The following is a 17,591-nucleotide window of genomic DNA, read 5'->3' as shown; positions in this document are numbered from 1 at the left end:
CCAGTTCCACCAATCAAAGCAGTTCCCTGCACAAACGTCATGCATGTAAGTCTCAATGAATCTACTCAGTGCTTTATTATTTACTTTATTTACTTATATTATTATTTTTTTTATTTTGTCAATTTTTTATCAGTAATTTTGTGCTTGCTGTTTTGACTGAGTTTGAACTTCAAAAATACTTTGTTTCTTTGTGGAATAACTCCCAGATGCACTTCTTTATTTATAAATAAAATAAACTTCCTTAGATTTTTTAGATTTCAAAAGGTTTTTTTGGTTAAGTTGCTACAAACAGTCAGAACAGAGGGATGTTTTATTCTTTTCAGAGTAAGTTGCCTTAGATATTTAACTAATCATACAAGAAAAACTGTTTTATAAAAATTTCATCGCTCCTGCAGTTTCATTGCAACAAACACTTCATAACATGTGTCACAATTTTGAGAAAAGCTACTGTGAGATCAGGCTGCAACAAGCCACAAAAATCCCATAAATCCTGGGGGGACTGACTGAATACAAATATACACAACATTTCCAAGTAAAATGTAATGTCATGAATATCAAGAAAAGATTAAATCGAAGGCAGCTGGACTTGTTTATATGTCTTTGAAGACGTTTCGCCTCTTATCCAAGAAGCTTCATCAGTTCATGCGTGTCAGACTAGTTTGAGCTAATCTTTTCTTGAGATTACAATGACCTGGAGGAATGAGAACATTCATGGACAATGGCATGAATACTTATATTAAGTAATATGTGCCCTTTGTTGTGAATTGTTTACAACAGGAGGATAAAAGCTTACAAACATAGTTTACAATCTTAAAGATAATTGAAATTCTCCTAAAATGTGTTCAGTCAAAGTGGAAATATCATTTCCCTATCAGCAGCCCAACTTATACAAATTAATCACAAAATTACTATACATTACATTTCATCAAAACAAGCATACCTCCAATGAAACAGAGTAAAATAACAAGATACTTAAACTGTAATGCATTTACTACTACGATCATCTGTGACAAAAGTCTTTTCTCTTCAGTCACTTGAGGTCTCAGTATGAACAGTAGAGGGCAGTAGAGACCAGGGGCTCTATGTGTGTGTGTTTGTGTGTGTGAATGTGTGTGTGAGATTGTGCTGCTCCCCTGGGATCTGGCTCAACCATCACTGGACTGACAACACAACGTGCTGCAGTTTAAATGACAACACAATCGAATTGATAATATATCTCAGTGGACACAGTGAATATTCAAGTTAAAAACAGCTTTCGGTACTTTTGAACTGACATCAGCTTCAGATGTAGTGTCACCTGTCATTATGCGCAGAGATGGGCACAAATACATCAGAAAAAACAACAACAACCAAAAAAATACCCTTGCCTATCAAATGCATTAAAATAAGAATACGAAATACTAGTATGAAAACTGTATTAAATTAAAATACAAGTAATTTGTAATTTGAAAATACAAAAAACCAACCAAACAAGCAAACAAACAAACAAAGACCATACTGATACTGTCACATTTTAGGTGTCCCATCTAAACCCCCTTGTATTGCTTATACTGAACAGACAAATTGTGAATTTACGGGTGAATTCCCAGCCCGTCCTCAGAAAAAATGCTGAGTATGTCATCTGTGCAAGCAGTTTATTTACATTTATTGTTAGGCAGTGATGTTTTATGGCTGTAGTACTTATGAAAGGAGCAATATAAAGAGTATAAAGAGTCTGCGTAGCGATGGAACAGAACTTTCATCCTGGAGATTTGGGTTTGTGTCCCGTGGGAAACCAAAAGTCAGCGTTAACTTATTTTCTTTTAAGTTATGTTTCATAAATGACCCAAACCTAACCAAGTAGTTTTGTGGCCTAAACTTAACCCAACTGCGAGCGTTTCACAATGTTAACCACGTGTTAAATGTGACGTGACTCATATCACGTGACTTACATCACATATTTAAGGTTCAGTCCGCCTGTTGCTGGTTCTCTCCGGTGATCATATGTCGTCTTAGGAGTCACTGGCAAGTGACCTATTATTTTGTTTAGGCTTGACGATGTGTTGGTGGTTTCTAGTTAAGTTTATTTGCTAGTTCTAGAGCTCGTGTTTGCTACTCTTGTTTCTCTTGATGTATTTTAGTGTCATTCAGTGCTCTTGCCTTAGCAGCAAAATCTGATTACATTTTGATTACATCTTTGTCTTAAGGGAAATTTGCACCAAACACCAGAGCAGCTGACGAAATATAACAGTTACAAATTAGAAATGTATTTCAAGAATTTCAAATGCCCAAATAAAAGCTTCTCAAAGTATTGGTATGCAAAACTGTGTTAATATTATGGTGCCCAGACATCCCAGTTTGACCTGGACGGTACCAGTTTCAAGCTGGGTGTCCCACACAGACTGCACCCTCAGTTTAATATTCCACACCTTCAGCTGAAACTTAATAAATGTCAAGTGTAATTTGGTAGGTATGGCACACGGACTGTGCCTCTACATGCAAACCTTCTGTTTTGGTTCACATTTGTGCAGCAGTGCAAGGTGCAAATGAGCTGGATGATGGTGAAGATCAGCGGGTGTACTGATCATGAAATAGTCTCTGACCAGTTAAAATAGCTGGCTAAGATAATGCTAAAGGTGACTAGCTTAGCAGATCTCATTAGAGGCTATCTCAGCTTTTGATTAAGTTGCAGCCCATTTCATCTTTACCTTTAAATCACATGAAGCCCTATTTAAGAATATTAAACTGTTAATTACTTCATTATGGTACAGCAACAGACAGACACCTATAAAACAGAGACAGGCCTACCTTGAATTTTTAAAATTTATTTTTCTGTAAACCTTTATTTGTTTCCTACCTGTCTGTGTGTTTGTTTGCCTGTCTGTGTGGGTGGTCATTTAATTACAGACTGTATGTGGTCTTTTATCCATCTGAGGGCGAGAGGGCAGATTGAATTAGAGCTTTAGAGCATCTCTGATTACACAGGCAGCAGCTTGTGTGTGTACAAATCCATCAACACAGGGTGTTAAAGTGATATTTCTCCCTGGTACAACAGTTTCATCTTTTTTCAAACACATGATAAGACAGTAAACATGAGAGATTTGTTGGTGTGTGACATATGGTTTCAATGCTGATGTGTTTTTCATACAGTTTTAGTTCAAAATAGTGCAATGTGTTTGTAAAAGCCTGCCTGCAGTGCACTAACAACACAAACACACAGCAGAGACATTAAAAATCGTAATTGATTATATTGATGTGATGTGACCATATGTGAAATAACAGCTGGGAAAAAATAAGAGCTGGAAAGTGGTAAAAAATAAATCATAATAAGATCTAGGAATAGTCATGAGGCACATGACATGATGAAATGAGCTTTCATCTTGCATAAGAAGTTGGGGAATGGTTATTCAAATTACGTATTTTATTCTGAATTCTTATTGTTTCAGTCAAATACACAGGGATTTAGTATTCTCTGTAGTTTAAAGAGTCAGTTTGTCCAAATGATGTGTAAAATAAAATAGCAGTATCTTGCCATGGTGATAGTTTTGATTTTATTTGCACAGATCCTGATATCTGATATTTCTACCTACATACAGATCCGGACATTTTGTAGTTATTGCAGCATCTAACACATTTAAATTAAACGATTTGCGATACTGTTTACTTTTCTGATCAACTAATTGATCCTGCTAACAAGTATTGTGTGTGTATCTAAAGCCTCACATATCTTGCTTGTGCCATTGAGCTCATTTTTTGAGAACCCACTGTGTTTGTTGGAACTGAAGTGAGCAGTAACGTATTCTAAATATTTCTGTTTCTGAATTTCCTTTACACAGACTTTAAAGGTGTGAGTTAACTGAACCGAAGACGAATAATTAGTTCAAAGTTATTTTTGTGAGTTGTGAAACTGGAAAGTTGTTATATATTCAGCTCTTCGAGTCAAGCTGACAAACTTTACACTCAGATTTGGTTTCAATTTACAGTTTTTTTCTGCTGCTTTTGGGACCCCTCTGCAGATTGCTCCCAGTGATGTTACATTTTAAGTGTATTGGCGTAATTGAATACTTTATTGTAGCATTGGTTTTCATGGTTATGAAAAGAAACAACCATGACATAAAATTACACGCAGCAAGTTTCCATTATGACTCTTTTTCAAAATACAAAAACAAAAGGGAGAGCTGTAACTTTTCAAGATTGCCTGCAAATACACTGCAAATATTAATCATGATTCCTAAGATTTGGTGAGTTTGTTAGGTTTAGTTCAAAAGTGCACAGAAGAGCAGAGTATTTATTTAAAAGTTACTTCTGTAAGAGGGAGGTGGAGAACATGGGAGGGCTGGTGTTATAGGGATGAGGAGGCATGGAGAACAGCGAGGCAGCGTGGTGTGGCAGAGCTAGCAGAGCAGTGGTACGACCGTTTTAAGAAGCCAGAGCATAACTTCCACGGTGGCAGAAACAATGATCTGGCGATGAGTGAGAGGAAAGCTGGGGTTAGTAAGCTGCAGGTGGATGAGCTGATGGGACACAGGTGTGTAGCCTGGGAGAGGTGAAGGGCTGATCGATGGCAGGTGCACAGGTGAACAAGGATCCAGGAGCCGGGGGAGTGAGTGGCAGGACAGGACAGCCCGTTTACACCTGGTATTAAAATGAGATCTGCATCTGCATCAGCATACATTTAATGCATTCTCAGTATCCTCTCTGACAAGGTTGGGAGGGTTATTTAAAAAATGTTTTTGGATGCAATTACTGCTTACCTGTTAAAAATGTAGACAGTAAACTAATTAAAGTATCACAATATTTTCTGGTAGTTTTAGATGACCTCAATACCAAATATGATATTTAGCCTATGTTTGTTTTTTAATTGTTGATTCAGCTATTCCTTTCTTTGTGGCATTATGCATGTTTAAATGTTAGATATTATTATTATTTTTATCATTATTATTGTTGTTATCCCCACCAGGGGATCATGCAGTCACTTTTGTGTGTGTGTGTGTGTGTGTGTTCATGATCAACCAACCCGCCTCTTGTCCTGTGCCAATTTCAAATTCTACTGAACTCATTTTTTCAGCCCCTTTTTTAGTGCATAACCATGACTGTATGCTGAAGGACCTCTGTGATTCATATTTTCTTGAAAACCTTTTTATATGACCTTTATGTATTTATGTTTTTTTGGGCACATGCGTTATGTTTTCAGGTCATCCCACTCCTGTCAGTATGATATCTCAAGACCGCCTTGAAGCTATTTCACTTGGACTAGAGGATAAATTGAATAGATTTTGGTGTCAGTTTCACAGTAGCCTCACTAAACACTTTTTGGCCACAACTCAAGAATTCATACACCAACTAGAGGGGGGCACTCAGTAGAGTGCAGATCCCTGCTAGGCTACAGGTGGTGAAGCACATACTGCAATTCCACCACAACTGCCAAATGCAACCAGAAGAGATTTGCAAAGTTCCTTCAACATTAATATGACCCCACATAAGTTGTCCAAGTTGTTCAAGTCAACATCAAGTCAAAAAAAAAGTCCACTAAATTCTTGTATTAGGTTTCCACTAGTGGTAAGAGAGAAAAAAATGTATGTTTTTGTCATCTGGGTGAACTGACAATTTAAGATAAGTACCTTGGATCTCAGTGTTTTATATTTTTGCTCCCACCAAAGAGCACTGTCTTCCCCCTCTACCATCGAAATACATCTCTAAGCACTTTCTTTGTTCTACAGTAAATAACACTAAACAAAGAAGTGGTAATCAACATCCATGCCAGCACACATGCATACCTCCCATCCGTGCTGGCACAGTCACAGACTCGAGTGATAAAGGGTTAAAAAACAGCTTCACAACAGTAATTCCCAAAATGCTCAGTAGAAGTGACAGTGTGTAAAATGCAGCATTCTTCACCAAACAAAATGAGAGGCTGCTTTGAAGCCTGGCAGACAGCTTGTGGGCACATGCCCCCCTGGCAGTGTAGACACCCACAAATCCCCAGCGGTGCCACCCTGCCACCCTGCCACCCTGGTGCCACACAGAGACTTGAAACGTTAAATTAGAGTCAGTTGGGATGGCGGATTTGGATGCAGAGTCAGGGTGGGCTCATTGGTGTGGTTGGATATGTTGGCGAAATGCGGTTATGTGTGGGTATAAAGTATTTATTTTGGTGATAGCGGGCTGTGTGTGGTCAGTGTCTGTGTGTGCGTTGAAACCAGGTCTAGTCTGCATGTCCCACCATGTGATCTTCTGATTAAAATGTCACTACACAGCAGATTGTGAACTAAACAGGCTGTCAGATCCAGTCACAGTATATTTTACTACAGAGTAAACAAACACCCATTATCTCCCCACTCTGTTTTACTCGTTGCACTTCTGTGAAATGTAGTAAAATACACATCAGACACTTATATCTGTTATATTTCCTCTGGTCTTCTTTTAAGAGTATTTTTATTGCATTTTTTATGGCATAAAAAACTCTTCTTCTATCACATATCTCCAATAACCAATCATAAGCAAATCACAGGTAAATCCCACTCCCACTTTCTGTTTTCTTGTAAAAGAGGTGTTCTGGTTATTTTGTGCGTTGAAATATAAAACGGAGCCCAGAGTAGAGGAAGCCCATTTCCTGTAAGTCATTATAATCAAAAACTTTCTCAAAATAATATCATAAAAAATGAAGTAAGTCATTATTTTGAGATGACTTTGTATAATATTTCAAAATGGTGAGTTAGTATCTCAAAATAATGACTATTTATTCTCAAAATAACTACTTCAATAATGAGAAACTTTCTTAAAATGATGAATTACTCTCTTAAAATAATGATTAGTGCCTCAAAATAGTGAGTTAGTATCTCAAAACAATAAGTAGGTTTCTCAAAATAACTTAGTATCTCAAAATAATGACTTTCATTCAAAAGAATGACTTAGTATCTCAAAGTACTGACTTAAGTATCCCAAATAATAATTTAATATTTCAAAATGACATAATGACTAAGAATCTCAAAATAATAACTAAGGCCCAGCGTTTTTTTCCTGGATGTAAACGTCAGGCGCTCCTCTGAAAACACTGGGTTGGGAGCACATGAGGATACCTTGAAGGCACAGGGTTATTTCAGCTGAGACCCTCTGGTTGCTGTGATATGGAATATGGAACATTTGTTGTCTTGACAGTACCTAATTTCCCAGATAGTTTGTGTTATCAACAAATACTGACTGTAAAAATGTCGGCACAATCCAGCGAGGTAGGGAACAAGGATGGGCCCGCCAGTCTGGGTAAGTTTATGAAATCTCGAGAGTTAAAGAGTTTAAACTGGATGGAGGATGGAAGTTCAAAGAGTATGAGCTGCCCCTCCTCCATTGTGACTGGATGGCTGGGTGAAAAGTGACAGTGACAAGCACGGCAAGTTGAACATTTTTCAAGTCAGGTCAACCAGAAACAGCTCAGGGACTTGTCACACTATGGGTGTTTTTAAGTGTGCATTCCCATTTGAAAAAATTAACTCAGGAAAAAGTGCTTTGGGAGAATAAGTATCTCAAAATTTTTTTTTTTTTCAAAATGATGTAGTATCTCCAAAAAATGACTTACTGTAGTGACTTACCAAATGCAAATCCTCTGCAGTGGCAGTAAACTGCTGATGACTGTGCTATATTGTATTATTAAGGGCTGATTAATGTGTACGAGACTCCCCTGTAGACACACAAACAATAGGAGGGCTCTAGACGCTACTGAGCTACAACGCAGGTACCCACAGCGACTCTCAGAGGGACATAAATGTGTTCCTAGTGACTGTAAAAGCTCCGGAAGTTTCCCTGTTTTTTCCAACAGAGCCACAGAGAGTCTGACAGCAGCTGTTCACAGCTGGTTAGCTCTGAAAACCAGTTACGGTGCTGTCCATGCTTATCTGGACTGTGGTGGCAGGACAGTATAAGAGGACACTGTTCAGGGGAATTTTAGTAAATAAATACAAAAATTGAATCAATTTCCATATGGAGCAAGTATATTGCCAAATAATTCACTTTGTGGGTAAATATGAGTGCTGCCTTGATGTTTTTCCCCTTCTGGTATAAATCCTTCAAAATAAAGATGCAAAATACAGAGAGTTAGAGTCATTTTCTTGTTCCTGTACCCTGTTACAAAAACAGTAATGAAAAAAAATGAGAATGTATTTTTTCTTTTGCTGAAATCAGGCAGTTCAAATGAACCTTGATCATCTGTGAATTGCCTCTGGATGTCTTTTTAAGGCAGTGCAAAATTTACATTTTTCAAAGCTGATTTTTCCAATTTGGAAGTGTTAAACAAGTTCAAAACAAATCTCTTAAGCTCATAATTTTTTTTGGTATATTTTATCGTATCATCAACGAACTGTGAAAACAGGCCTTCATTTTTGTTTTTCTTTTCATGAAAAAAAGACACAGTTCTCTTTGTTTTCTCTGGCCAAAAACAAGAAGATGATACGCCTGTGGACCTGTTCCCCCACAACCCTGCATACTTTCCTCAGGTAAGATAATGGATGGATGAACATTAACACTGATTTGTTCTTTCTATGAAGGCATGAGGTATTGTAAGTATGAACATTTCTAATTATACTAAGAAACATTCTCTCTCATAAAACAGAAACAAGTCTGTCATGTGGGTAGTTTTTAAGAGCAATGACAAGCAACCTGTTATTAAAGGAGAAATATATAATATATTGATGGAAGGTAATCATAAAAGTGATCCTGCTATTATGGGAAGTTGAAAAACTTTCTTCTCCAACAGCAATGCTACAGCCTATGGCTCAAACTTGCTATTTAGGCTCTAGGACTCATTTTTGGAAGCACCATTGTTGCATATTGCTCCTTTAAGGTTGGAGGACCTGTTGCCTAATAAAGCCTTTCCTCTGTCAGGGATAATACTCATCTTTAAAAAACAAATAGTGCTAAAAGATCCAAAGAAAAACCTATAACAGAGACTGTTTGAATGACAGGTGATCTCTGGGAATTGAAGTGCAGAAATATCACAGCAACATCCGCTTTTCATTGTTACTGAAACAGAAAAAGACACAGAGCTCGTGGAGCATCACTTCAAGCTCGAGCAATTATTCATTAGAAATCATTTGTTTTCAGTTAGTGCTATGTGTCTTTTAGTGTTTGCTGCAAAAAAATGGTGCCCATTTAATTCTCCTCACGACTTAACTTTGGGTCTCAGCATAGCTATTAGAAAACACCTTTTACACACACACACACACACCCCCCCACACACACACGCCATAAACAGTCAGAAAAACGCCCTCCTTGTATTTCATCCAAGTGTTTCTCTTTTTTTTTCTTACACTCAGAACACCCGTCTCTTTTGTTTTTGCCTAAATTCTGGTGAAATTCCAACACGAGGCGAACGGGGCAGGAGAAGGACGAAGGAAAAACATGTTGGAATTTTCTTCTCCTCTCAGATCTTCAGGGTTTCTCAGCAGCAATTACACAGAAGTGTTACCAGATGCTTCTCGCCATTGTCGGACCGAAAAACCACGTATCTGCACAAAGTCACTCTAGTCTTTCAGGACAGGGAAATACTTTATTTTATATTATTTTTTAAATATTCGTGTTGATGCAGTCTTCAGATTTTGCAATGGGTTTTTAACAAATACCTTGAGGTTGATGAGGCTCACTCGATGCAAAAAACCGACAGCAAAACATTCACTTCGAAGAAGAAAAACACTGAAATTGCAGTTACATGGTTATTTCCTGACAGCAGCGTTTGGTTTCTGCAATCTTATCTTATCCTTGAGCCTTGACTGCTAGCTCTCTCCAATTACTCTCAGAAAAACACACTGACATGCACACACACACAGATGCTCTTCACACACATTTCAGCATGTGCATGGACACATACATTATACACAAACATTCATTCACGGACAAGTGGTACATTTTGAGTGTTCACACTTGCATCAATACACTGTAACTTCACACCACACACACACAGTACAATACACACTTACACACATTTTTCACTCACACACTATGTTGCTTTGAGCAATTAACACAGCTAAAACAATACTGAGAGTAAACTTTGTTTTTCTCATTGAGTCTTATCTCCCTTTAAAGCATCATGGAGACGACAAAACGTCTACTCATTCACTACAGGTCACCAGTGATGAGAAAAGTGCTCAGGACATTTAGTTTAGTAAAAGTACAAACACAACAATTTCAAGATACTCCACTACAAGTGAAGGTCTTGTATTCAAAATGTTAATAAGGCACAAAAGTATTATCAGCACAATGTACCTAAAATATCAAAAAGTTAAAGCATTCATTTGGTAAATGGGCCCTCTCAGAGTGTTATAAATAAAAATTATAGGATCATTATCACTGATGCATGCTGGAGCTGATTTAACTACGTTATAAAGTGGAGTTTAATCTGCAAAAAGCTTGGTCTTGTAAAGACATTTCTGTCTATAATCAAGTCCTTAAACCCCCAATTTTGCAGCATAGTGAGAATATTTACACCTGTTTTTAATTTACATCAAATTATTTAAAGAAACTGTAGAAAAGGTGTATTTTGAAATTGAAGCAACAATGAGTGAGGCAGGTCACAGTACGAGAATTATGGGTACCACTTAATATGATTTATGAATAGCTCATTGCTTTGTTACTTAGCTCACTTTGTCTTCTCTATCAGCAGCAGGTATACCTGTCAACTAGATCACATATTTGTTATTAAATTACAAGCATTTCACCACCATCAGTATATCTTATAGTCAAAAAGTTTCACGTATTAACGTGTGAAATGATCAGACTCATACACTGAGGTCACTCAGTGTATTAATTGGTAGTAAGCAGTAACTGGAACTGATTTCTGTTACAGAATAAAAACAAAAGTCCTGAATGATGGTGGTTGGATGACAGTAATAAATCATTGGCTGATGTTGTGTTTGTGGCTGCAGGACAGCAGACGTCCAAATCTGCACTCAGCTGACCCTCTGGAAAACAAAGGCTACATGGTGACGGTGTGCATTGTCGGCAAGTGCGGGGGTTGTGGGCACACCCAGACCGGGGCTGCACAACATTCCACAACAATGCAATAAAATTAAAGATGAACGTCATTATGGGTTAAGGTTAGCATTACTGTACCTCAGCATACAGTTAAAAACAGGTTGCACTTACCTCAGTTAATCACTGGTTTAATGCACCACCCAGAGAGCACAGTAAGTGACCCAAATCAAACACACCCACAATGTTGCACAACTAAGAGGTGCGTGTTGGGTCTGTCTAAAAACTGAAAAGCTTCTGGTTGGTCCTTCAGTGGTGATTTCAACAATGCGTCACTTTTTCCACATCCTGTCAGTGTGTTGTCATTACACGTGCATTAGACACATTTTGGAACTAAACAACATGATATATTAGTGCTTCAAATTTGAATATAGCAAAACATGCAGAGTCCTTACTTTTACTTTGATATATTGTGAACATTTTGTAGATCTCATATTTGTACTATATTTCTATTTCTGCAGTTTGATACTTTTTACTTGCAAATGATTTAAATTTTCCATCCCTGTTGGGTGTGCAGTAGCACAGAGACAATTCCCCCCCTGTTTCCAGTCTTCATGGTAAGCTAAGCTAACCTAAGGGGACTAGGCATCCCATTTGGACTGGGACTGTGCCTGTTTCAAGCTGGGTGTCCCAAGTCCCGACAGATATCTGCTAAAAAATAAATGTCCAGGCTACAAGGGTGCAAGAGCTCACATCACAAGGTGGTAGGTCTGACGTGCACGGACTCAGCAGCACAACATGCAAATGGATGCCTGAAGGAAAATATAGATCAGCGGATATGGTGATCATTAATTGTTGGTATTTTGCTCGTCTGAAAGCACACAAGGGTCCCTTGGCATAAATTTCGTCATCAGAGTAGGTACATGTAGGCTCTGTGCAGGCATAAACATACCCGCCCGCTTGTTGTGATTCGCAGGCTTGTCTGTGGACCTTTTCATGCAGCCACTACAGATGCCATTTAACTGTTGCATGTGAGGAGTGCTTCCTCCAAGAGAACTCCAGAAAGTAGTATAAACAGAACTAATAGGCGTCCACGAGGTCTGCAGCTGTCCGTGTCCTTTCGTAACTATAATAAAGACCATAGTCTCTGACCAGTCACGTCACTGGTTTCATCACTCTGAAACACCTGCACCAGTCACAGTTAAACATGATAATGACCACTCATCAGTAAAAAGGAAGTGATTTACTGATGATTTTATTAGATGTCGCTATTTTAGCAACAAAATAATTCTAACATATCTTACCTCACACATAGTCACATAACTTATTACTAAAAAGCTTTTGCAGATGAGCCTTGCTGTCTCCTTCATAAAAAAGGTTAAAATTGAGTCCTAACCAACCAATCTGGTGTGTTCAGAGATCTGTATGGTTATACTGTAGCAGCCGGGTGTTGTTTTTAGGCAAAATAATGAAGGTAAACAATGAGAGGCTGTGTCTCACAGCACTGTGGTCTGGCATGGCACTTCTCAGAGGCTGCAGATCAGTTGTGCTTCCTTCAGTTGCTGCAAGGAATTCATGAGCTGAGGGAGAAGCTTTGATTACAGTGTATAGCAGCTTTGCATAGTTGTAAGAATCACCCACATTCACCAATAGATCAATGCAGACTGATGTTCTGACCATTCTGACTATCGATTTATTATTTTAATTTATAATAATATAATTCTACGTATATAATTAATTCTATGGTGCATGCATAAGCTAACATGCACATGCATGTCAAAAACCATTGTTAAAAAATAACATTTTATTTTTTTGAGCCCTATGATGTACAGAACTGAAATGTCCTTCTTTTACAAATGTGTGCACGCACATATATGCACAGAGCCACTGACTGATCTCCGATATGGGCAATTTAGCTGCAATCCACCAATCATGGGGCTTGCTCAGCCCAACACACCAGCCCCACCTACTGCACAAGGCTAATGGTGTGATTATGACAAATCAAATATTTCTGACACTGTTCGCTGTCTCACTGGCTTAACCTCAGAGTGCATCAACTTTCAGGAGCTGGGGGCCGTGTGTCAAGGGGAAACTAAATACCTCATGTGGGCATGTGGAGGGATTATGGGTATTTTTGGTTGTGTGAGTAAGCTCAACTTTCTGACACGGCCGCTTTGGGGATTGGATTCAGAGCAGAAACCACGTACACACACACATACACACACACAGAAATGCATACTTAAGCATACTATAAGCATGCACCCCCCCCCCCCCCCCCCCCCCCCACACACACACACACATACACGTGCACACACACACACACACACACACATACACATGCACACACACTTTTACTCGCTCATTCATACACACAGAGAAGCAGCCTATACTCTCAGTTTCTGCCATTGTCTCGAGGGAGAAGGTAATTGCTGCGGAAGCTGAGCTACTGAGCGCCAGCCGTCTGTTTGGTTGATAGGGATCAGTGGGCAAAGAAGTGTGGAGTCTACAGGGTCCAAAGCAACTCTTCAGAACAAAACATACAAGTTTTCTTCCAGCTTTCTCTTCTCTGATTCTGCCTTTTTTCTGAATATTTTGTTACCTGTGTTAGCAAGATCTGCCCTGACCTGCAGCTGACTGTTAGAACCCTTAATGATACTGAGATAGAGAACTAAAGGTGTGTTCAGACAAAGCAAAAAACATTTGCCTTATGTGCCCCAAACAGCTAGTGTTTTAACTGTACAGTCACAGGCTGTATGCTAGCTAGCAATGGATGCACAGACTGTGTCTGTAGGGTGTTTCTGTGAATTTGTGTTCAGCTCAGCCTCTGATTGATGTTGGAACTCACCAGAAACTGCGGTTCTTTCTTTAACTTCTGTCTCTCTCCTGTTTCTTACATGTCCACACTTCTGACTACACTGACTTCCTGTGCTTCTAAAATTTGCATCACACATTAAGAGTCTGAAATTAATTGGTCCATTTATTGTCTCCACTTTGTTTTTAGTTTTTACAGCATGACCAAACCAAGTGATAATCATCAATTAACTCACTAACTGTAAGCAACAAAAATCAAAGTGTAACAACTCACATGCATGCATCATGGATGCATAATGGAGCTTTGAGCATCTCCATGTTACTGTACATGGAGTTTGTTACTCAGGTCAAACATTTAAAAGTAATGGTGTTCATCCATTGGCCACCAATGTTATTGGATGATTTTCATTCTAAATATTTTGATCTTTGGTCTATATAAGGACTGATCAGAACAGCTGATCAGATGACAAAACAGCAGGATCCAAAATTAACTCCTGCCATGTGTCATATGCAGGTAGATTTTCCATTTGGTGAGTAAATCTTGGAGGACTGTCTGCCACAGTGGTGGGTAAAAGCTTACAACAAAATTATCATGAAATTTATGTTGCTTCTCAGGTCTATATATGCTATTTACATTTTAATCATTAGATGCTAAAATCATTCTAATATCCCATAGGCTGATTTTAAAAAGTTATGTTTTAAAATGTTATCAAAATCTTTTTTAGCAAACTCATCTGTTTTCTTGCACAACAGCCAATACAGTTTTCTGTGATCAGTGACTGGCCCCAAAAATCCTGATTGAAACACCCTTAGTTAAAACACTGCATGTTGCATAATTTCTGCACACAGACTTGAAGGCTCCAGTGAAGGGAAATACAGTGAATGTAAAATTAATTGATTCTTTTTTACTTCTTTTCACTGAACACTTTTTAAAAATGAAAATATTTAATAAAAGTTTTGGCAACTTCGGCAAGACTGGAGAATGTAATGGTTCTAAAGTCAAAGTAATCACACCCAGTGAAATTTTGCAGCATCTACTAGATGGATTGCCACAAAACTTTGTACAGATATTTATGGTTTTCAGAGAATGAATCCAAATGCCTTTGCTGATCAATTGGCTTTTCTCTTCACCACCACTACCACAATTGTTGGCATTTGTGGTTTTGAGCAAAATGTCTCAACAACTATTGGATGGATTGCCATCAAATTTGGTACACACACTCATTTCCTTCGGGATGGATTTTAATAACTTTGATGATCACCCGAGTGTCATCATCAGGTCACATTTTCCATTTGTCCAGCTGCTGTAAAATACCTGTAAAATAATGACATTACCATCAGCCTTAGCTGTAATTTGTGTTTCCTGCTATTTAGCAAAAGTTAGCTCGCTAACAGCCTAAACTAAGATGGTGAACATGGCAAACCTGCCAAACATTAGCGTGGTAGCATTTTCATTGTGAGCAAGCTGGCAACTTGATGTTAGCATTTTCATTTTCTTGCCAGTGTCGCAGCTCAGCCTGGAAAGAGTGAGTTCATTTTTCCATTGATGAAAGGAATGGTATCACATGGACTTATCACATTCATAACACTGTAGAAACTTAAAGTTTCCCCCCAAAGCAGGTTGCGCTGTGGTCCACTCTAGAATCATGCTGACTAAACAAACCACAGTGATTTCCCCCCAATGTGCTGCTGACTGACTGACTGACCCTGTGTGCTGCATGCAAACAAAGTTTCACCACCTCCACCGCCCAGCAGCCACCTGCTCACATCTTCTTCTGTGTCCTACACGGGGAAATTTAGGTAATGTGTTCTCTGTTTGATGCAGTCAAGAGTGTAGGTACTTCGATGTGCTTCAAAGATCAAAGTTCTGACTCCATAACCTTCAAAGCCTCAAATATCAACTGTAAGTTTTTAAAAGCTGTCTTTCTCTGTCGCTAAATACGTAATTTCTCTGTCCCCCTTCCTTGATTCTCGACTCAGGACCAAGGCAAATGTTTGATTAGATCAACTTTAACAGGATTTCTCCAGCTGTACAGCAAGACAACAGACAACAAAATAATAATAATAATAATAATAATAATAATAATAATAATAATAATAATAATAGTTAGGAAAACATTACAGTGCACAACACAGTGATTACAGCATTCCACTGTGGCTGTAGAGTCTCACTTGTTTCCATTAAGTCAATCTGCTCTGGACTGTGGTGGAACTTACTGCTCTGATTGTTATAAATAATTAATGATTAAAATCAAACACTGGGGTCAGGACAATGAAATCACTGAATCATGAGAGCAACCTCTGCAGTATTGATTCATGTTGCTATAACAGATAAATGAGTTACGATATAAGTGGCTGCTGATTCATATCTGGAGCTGAGCATGACAATTTTAGCTCAGAAAGTCATCACTAACGTGGCTGAGAGAAACACTGGAGCGAAGAGAGCAAAGGAGGCAGAGTGAAACTGAAAGCAAAGGCAGGAGAGATCACAGAGAGAAAGTCCAAGACGTAGAGAGAAAGAGCTAAATCATGAAGAAACTTTACCTCTGATACCAAAGTGAAACTGGTAAGTCAGCCCCAAAGCCTCGTGAGAATTTAGTCATGACACAGACAGTGGTATTGTAGGGAGTTTTGTTGTGCATGTGGTCACCAGGTGTTTTCCATTGTTTTCTTTTTTTGGGAAATGCAACCTCCTTGATGTTTTCTATATTAGTATAAAGTCCAACTTTATCGCAATCATGCGATCATATAGCCTGTATTATATTTAATATTACATTTCCATAAATTCAAAGCAGTTTGATAAGTGCCATTATGCTTCAAAGTATTACTTTACAGGTATGCTTGTAGTGTCGCTCTTGGAGGCATCCCTCTGGGGTTTTTTAAAGTCTGAGACTGCGAGCCTCCCCTTAGATGAACTTTGCAAGACAGCTCAGGCAATAATAAAAGTCACATGAATTCTGATGACTGAGGTGGGAACACAAAAATTCAAATGTCTTTCTGATTTTGGATTTCATACGAAAGTGGCCGGAATTAGACTTGAAAAGATTCCATGTGATTTGTGCTGTTCACACGGGCATGAGAAAATCATTTCTGAGTCACAAAAGAGCAAAATGATCAGATCAGGATCACTTTTACTTCCAGTGTGAACGTAGTCTTAGTGGCCTGTGGGGACTGTACTTAATATTAGCGTCTATCCTTGACTTGAAAAATAAAACCAAAACACTGATTTTGCGCTTTTCTCAGTCTGAAGTTTACTCCTGCAACTGCAACACAATAACAGTATTACATTATGTAAACTATTATCAGGGGTGGAAGTAACTATTTTCAAATACTCATTACTGTAATTTGTACTAAATGTATGAATACATTTTCAAGTCTGTACTTTACTTACTTACTCATGCTTAAGTTTACATTGTACTGTGTAATCTACTTAGTTCATTTTAAAATCATAATTGAGGACTGAGAATAATTTGAATAAATATCCAAACCTTTCATCTGAATTTCTGTAGCCAATGAGGTGCTCTGATTGCTAATGGGCCAGTGAAAACCAGAACATAAAAAGCCCCAAAATGCTGCAGCTGGCACAGGTTTGGCAACATGTTCTCATCCCAGCTCATCACGTACTGCTGTTTTGTCACTGCCTAAATTTTTATTTAAGTACCTGTGTCTTTACTTGTAAGTGAGCAATATTTTAGTAATGGTGCAGTACTTGTACTTGAGTGCAGATTTTCAGTCTTCTATCTACCACTGACTATTATATTCTAATAGCGTTTCTGTCAAATACGCAGTTATTCAACACGTATTCTTGCTTTTTGACTTCTAAAACTATGCTGTACATTTTGAGC

This window comes from Lutjanus erythropterus, chromosome 19, assembly GCF_056507025.1.
Source record: "Lutjanus erythropterus isolate fLutEry1 chromosome 19, fLutEry1.hap2, whole genome shotgun sequence".
In the NCBI taxonomy this organism is placed as follows: Eukaryota; Metazoa; Chordata; class Actinopteri; order Lutjaniformes; family Lutjanidae; genus Lutjanus; species Lutjanus erythropterus.
This window is presented reverse-complemented; position numbering follows the sequence as displayed.